Genomic DNA, 6,533 nt, shown 5'->3' with positions numbered 1-6,533 from the left:
GTTTTTGTTTTTTGCTTAAATTTCATCTCCTTATGTACAGTCATTATGGTATACATTGATTGTCTTGAAAAGCCTCCAAAAGATGTACAAGTTTAAACGGTATGCAACGGTCAGCCGGGGTGGGTGGGGGAAGGGGCACATTATAAAAACACACATTAATACATTTAATAAATATATATATTATTTAAAATAAAAAAGAGACTTTGCTCTCGTCAGTTAATAAAAAGCACCTGCTATGTAATCTGGTAAGATGGTAGAGTAATCTGTTCTCATTTTATTTTTTTCAATAAAAGCTACATATGCTTCCGGTTGTACTGCCTTTGGTTAGAACCATGGCTTCAAACATAGCCAAGCAGGACAACCGCCTCGCCAATGCAGACACATTTAGAACCTGAATGCGAGGCGCTTATTTGGGCTGCATCCTGCAAGGTGGTAGACCTGTTTGAGGACGCAGTCCCCTTCTAAGCCAGGGGCATTTGGACCCTTGGCAACATTTCCCACAATCCTGCAAGAGGAAGGCTAGTGTGGAAACCACCTTGAACACCTGGATCCGCCTTACAAAAGGGCCACTGTGTAGGGCAGAGCCCTTCGTCCAGGTGGTATGTTTGTTTTGTCCACACGCACTGCTGAATGGCATAATGGATAGCACATCTCTATTGCTCAGGATTAATGGCTTCAATCCAAAAACTCCGATTGGGCTCTGATGGGACAGCCCAGCTTCCCAAGGAGCCCAGGTGTGCCTGCCGGAGCCACTCTGTCAAGGCAAACAGGTACAGTTCTCGGGACATCAAGGACACTTGACATGCCAAGATGAACAGGACATGCTTTAGGTTTACTGGGATGTACCTAGTGGGCTCAGCTCACTTCAAGTCCAAGGGACTTGACTACTGGCTTCAAGCGAGCGCAGTTTGCAACGAACCTGTGGACACGCGCCATTGAGTAACGCTCTTAAAACAAGCTTTATTGAAAACAAACAAATGAGCTGTGCACAAGCATGGTGCTTGCTAGATCGCATCCAGAGCTCAGGATCTCTCTTTTCCAATTTGTCAGGAGGAAACATGTAGCTCATCTTGGAAAAACCTCACATAGCGATGGACGACGGTCCCTAGAATATTGACTTGCTGTTTCTTTTTTTCCCTTCCTAGTAGAGTGGTATTATTAATTGGCAACGATGAAGAACATAGTAGCTTTTATGCTTCCCAAAGTGAGTTACAGTGAAACCAAACCCCGAAATACTTGCACTTGCTGTTGTGGAGTGTCATTGCTCATCACCAGATACTCTTCGTTCGTAATCACTTTCATCAAAAGGCAAAAGTATAAACAACTTTGTGCCATTAACAAATATAACTTAACACAAAAGTGCTTTTTTAAAATTGCAGCAAACACATGGTTTGAGGGGGGGGGGTGGCAGTGGCATTGGAAATCACAAACCACGGACTGACCACGTACAAAAAAGGAAGTAAATTCATTTGAAAAATAAGTTGCTGGAGGAATGAATCAATCCCTTTTTATAGTTTAATCAGCACACCTCCCACCACTATGAAGCACGGGCCAGGTTCACATGAGTGGTTAAGGGAAGTCCTGTGTTTGCAGGATCCAGCCCTGTCTTTAAGATCCCAAACTGCCAATGACTTAATGGGAAGCAGGATTGCTAAATCCCTTCTTGTCTAAAAGAAAAATGAAAGAAAATTGAACATCTTAATACACTTTGGAAAGCTGTCTTTTTTTTTTTTTAAGTCACCCCCCCCCAATTAAAAAAAGACCACTTCCCCCCTTAAAGCAGGTGCAGAACCTCTTTCAGCCCAAGAGCTGAATTCCCTTTTTGGAGAAGCTCTTGGGGGATACATTCCAGTGGTGGGCAGGGCTGAAGGCACAGTGGGTGGGGCCAAAAATACCAACTATACCAGCATATTTCAGTTTAAAGCTCTTACTGCCAGCAACGAAGCCTTAGGAGTGCAGGGGGGAGGGAAACTGCACAAAAGCCAGGAAGCCAACAAAGGATTGGTGGTTGGGGGAAAGGGGTGTGGCCAGGTGAAGGGGTGTGGCCTCCTGGGGAATCCTGGAGGGCCAGATTTGGCCCCCGGGCTTGAGGTTCTGCACCTGTGCCCTAAAAGGTATCATCAACACTCATCGGGGAAATGAACCTTTTCCTGCTATGTATGCCATGTTCATCTTATGAATTTTGTAATAAAACAGTTTCAGAAACCCATTTTCAAAAACATATTTGCCTTTTAAAAAAAATCATACCCATGCCCACACAGGAAAGCACTAACTAAGGACTTTTTTTTTAATGCAATGCTAAAATAGTACGTTTCCTGGGGATACCCAACCTTATATGGAAAAACACAGCATTATATGTATTTTGTTCAAGGCCTTATATTAGACCGAGGTTTCTAGAATACTGGGCAACATGCAATACCCATCTTCCTATTTTTTTCTTTTTAGATTATCAATTTCTCTCATCAATTCATGTCAAAATAATATTTATGAATTTCCTAAACGCAGTGATGTGGTTGTTTTCTCTTGAGCAGGGTCATCTCGCATGAAAACAACCGTGTTCCTTTGTTTGTGTGCAACGGGGAAAAATACTGCTATTACCTACTTAAGAACTTAAAAAAAAACTTGCTAAGATGATCATGGCAGTAACAGCAATGCATATTTAAAACCGCAACAGCATTTAAGAGTGTATCACGTACAGCCTGAACTTGTGACAGTTTTGTGGCTAATAGACCAGCTGCAGTTGGTGAGTCTATTTGCAGAAGGCAGGGCTCTAGTTCTCATTGAGGTGACAGTAGCATTGCATCTGGGCTGTGCTATTTCAGAGTGCATGAGGGACATCTTAACATTTATTTATTTCAGGACCTTTTGCCCCTGCCTTTCCACTCCAACTGGAACGCTCGAAGCGACGTACACAATTAAAAAAAATAATACGGAGAAGATAGACAAAAGTCATAATACAATACAATCACATTGTGAATACAAGAGCAGCATCACCTGCCCCCGCCCCCAAACCCTATAATGAGACTAAAAAAAAAAATCAAAACAGAGGGCAACTCAAAGATCCTCCTGAACTGAAAAAAATCTTCACCTGGTAGTGGAAGACCATAAAGCCTTCCTCAACCTGCCACCCTCCAGATGTGCTGGATGACAACTCCCATCATTCCCAGGCTGGGGTTATGGGGGTTGTAATCCAGCACATCTGGAGGGCCCCAGGTTGGAGAAGGCAGCCACAAGTGAAGGGATGGGGCTGGCCCTACAGTTAGGCAGAGACCTCTGGCGGCACGTGCTGGGAGGTGGCAGCAAGGTGTCAGAGGAGAGAACTATGGGCCATGCAGCCTGCCATGTCCCCCTAAGCTAGCCAGCTGCCTTCAGGTGTGGTGGAGGATGCTGTTCCATCACCAGCGTTGAAGGAAAATTCAACTGCCAGACCATTTGGTTTTTGCCCATGGAATGGGAGGAGTCGCCATCTTGTCATTCGCCTCAGGCAGCAAAATGTCTTGGGCCAGTTCTGTGGGGTAGGAACTTCCATCATCCGAGAAGCCCTTGTTCCCATCATCCACACCTCAGCCTGTGATGCGACACCCAGAAGGGCCTCTTCAGGTGACAGCAGGGACAAGGAAGACCATATGGGGGTGAGAAAGCAGTCCTCAAGGCAGGGGTCCCTGACATTTTGGGAGGCCACATTTGGGGATTGGAGACCATGCTACAGGAACCGCCACAAAATGCGTAATCAGTGGATGGACACTTTGGCGTCTATCCGTCACATCTATGGATCTTAGACTGCTTCTTTTTCAGCAAAACCTTTTGTTTCGTGTCTATTGGACACCGCAACGTCTCTTTAATAAGGGATTGTCTAATTCGGCTGATTGCCGGTGGTGCAATAGAGCTAATGCAGCTTTTAAACATCTGTTTTGGCAATGTCTAGTAGTTACTTCTTTGGGGGAGGAGGTTATTACACAGATAAATTTTGTCCTGGACCAGTCTTTAATATTCAGTGATGTACACGCTCTTGTAAATTATTGACCCACTTCATGGAAATTGTAAAACGGTCAGCGTAAATGGATTCTTTGTGGCTTTTTGACAGCTGAAAGACTGACATTACAACACTGGAAGGAGAAATACTCACCTCCTATAACGCAACGAATCGAGGACCTTACAATGCTTTCAGTATCTGAACGGGTGGCAATATAGATGCCACCTTCAAATCTATGCTTCTTTGGATATTTGGTCCACTTTTGTTGAAGCCTATGTATATTTGCTAGGAAATTGTATGCATTTCATATGCCTTCCTTGCAATGGATATATACAAATCCATGGACGTATATTAAAGAACAGGGGAAAATAAAAAATAAAGTTTTGCAGGTGCCTGCAGGCGCCACACTGGGACCTGTGGCATAAGATATTTTGGCCCTGAGCCATTTAGGGCTTTAAAAGTAATGAAGAGCACTATGAATTGTGCCCAGAAATGGGCACAGCAAGCTGCCTTATTCTAGATCAAACTATTTGTCCATCTAGCCCAATATTGTCTTCATTAGGGGTGCCCAACCTTATTGGACCTGTGAGCACATTTGGGAATTTGAGAAACTCTGTGGGCACCATCACAAAATGGTTCCCAGGAAGGACGTACCTAGTTACATAATGGCTGCCATGGGGGGCCTGGCTAGTCAAAAGTGAGCTGAAGAGGGGTGGGGGGAGAAACAGTGAGGCTAGAGGCTGGGAGGGAGGGGGAAATAGCAACACAAAGGGGGAGAGGAGAGAGGGAGAAACAATGAGCTAAATAGTTGGCGAGGGGAGAAATAGCAAGGTTAGAGGCTGAGTGGGAGGGAAAACAGCAAGGCAAAGAGATGGGAGAGAAAGCAAGGCTAGAGGCTAGAAAGGGAGAAAGAGAAAAGGCCAGGGATGGGGAAGGGAGAGAAATAGCGAGGAAAGGGGTTGTGGGAGAGAAATGGGGCAGGAAGCGGAGAGCTCTGTGGGCACCACTGGAGTTCCCCGCAGGCGCCATGGTGCCCATGGGCACTGGGTTGGGGACCCCTGGTCTACATTTACTGGTAGCGGCTCTCCGAGGTCATCTTCATCAACTGCTCCTTGATCCTTTTAAAATGGAGACACCAGGGATTCATCCTTGGACCTCCTTGCAAGGAAAGCATGTGCTCTACCACTGACCTACTACTCTTCCTCTGAACAAACCAGATGCCTGGGGAGCTGATACAAGAGTAGAGTGAGATGCTCCCTAAAACTGGCTTAAGGCGGTTGCATTTGCAATTGGCAGAAGCTTCCACACGCTCTTCAGGGTATGCACAACCAAGGCCAGATCCAACTTCTCCAAGAATGGGTGCAGTTGATGCACCAGAATAAGATGAGAAAGAACACTCCTGTGTACTAACATATCCTCCACCTGAGAATCTAAGAGCACCACCGCATCCAGGGTAGTGTGTGATGGAATTGTCCTACATACCAAAAAAATGAACTCCTTGCATATAGAAACTTAGCATGTCAAGAAGGTGAGGCTAGTACACTTTTCCCTGACATGCTGCTTTTCTATGTGCAAGGATATTGCATATAAGAGTTTTCAATTAAGTGAGCTTGAGCTCCCTGCCACCACCAGAAATGATACTGCCTAGACAACAGCCTGGTTGCGTCAATGAGAACTAGGCAAAAATCAACAAGATCAGGTATACAGTAGAATAGAAGACAGGTACAGGAAGAATCGCAAGAAATTTCCCAAAACAAAATCAGTCATCTTTCCTCTGCAGGATACATCAGGTAGCCTTGCAAAGCCATCAAGTTATGTAGTTTTATTTGTACATTATAACTTTTATTTACCGTTTGAAAATAGAATGTATATATTAGAACAGATGCAAAAGAATTCCATCCTTCGACATACTTTGTAACCTCATGTATATTTTTAAAAACACACACAAACACAAACTTCAATGGATTTTAGTCTCTAGGAAAGCAGAGTGCAATGCTGGCCAGCACAGAGGATGTAATGATGCTTCACATGCCTGATATGCATTAAATGCTAAAGAATGAAGGCTTTGCCGAACATCATTAAAATCATAGAAATATGAAAAGGCAGCAGAAACATGGGAACTGGGTGGTGGTGGTAGGAGACTTCTTTTCCAATACCCACGTGAAAAACTATCTATTATAATGCTCCATAAAAGAATGCACAAGAAAATGCACAAACCATTGCAGTCAATGAGGCTTCACTGTTAAACTGGGGATGGGAAGGTGGGAGCAAGGAAGGGAGATCTAAGGTTTCAGGTGTCCCCCGCCAAGCGGTGCCTCAGGGTTTCAAGGAACACCTTATACCTGCAGTCCATGAAGGGGGAAGATAAGTTCTGTGAAATGTACAGTACACTTCCTTTAACTCAGGGTGGTGGGACTTGAAACAGTCCGCATACACCATTTTCCATGGCTGGAGAGCACTCATGAGCTGCCCCGCCTTAGTCTGCACCATTTCTCTTCCCCCGTATTACCATTTCACAGCAAGCTCCGCCCCTCTCAAGAGCAGCTTTGGCATCACCGTA

The sequence above is a fragment of the Heloderma suspectum genome, chromosome 12, assembly GCF_057233095.1.
Source record: "Heloderma suspectum isolate Gila_16-S chromosome 12, 16-S_ref, whole genome shotgun sequence".
NCBI classification, from domain to species: domain Eukaryota; kingdom Metazoa; phylum Chordata; class Lepidosauria; order Squamata; family Helodermatidae; genus Heloderma; species Heloderma suspectum.
Note: the sequence above shows the minus strand (reverse complement) of the source record.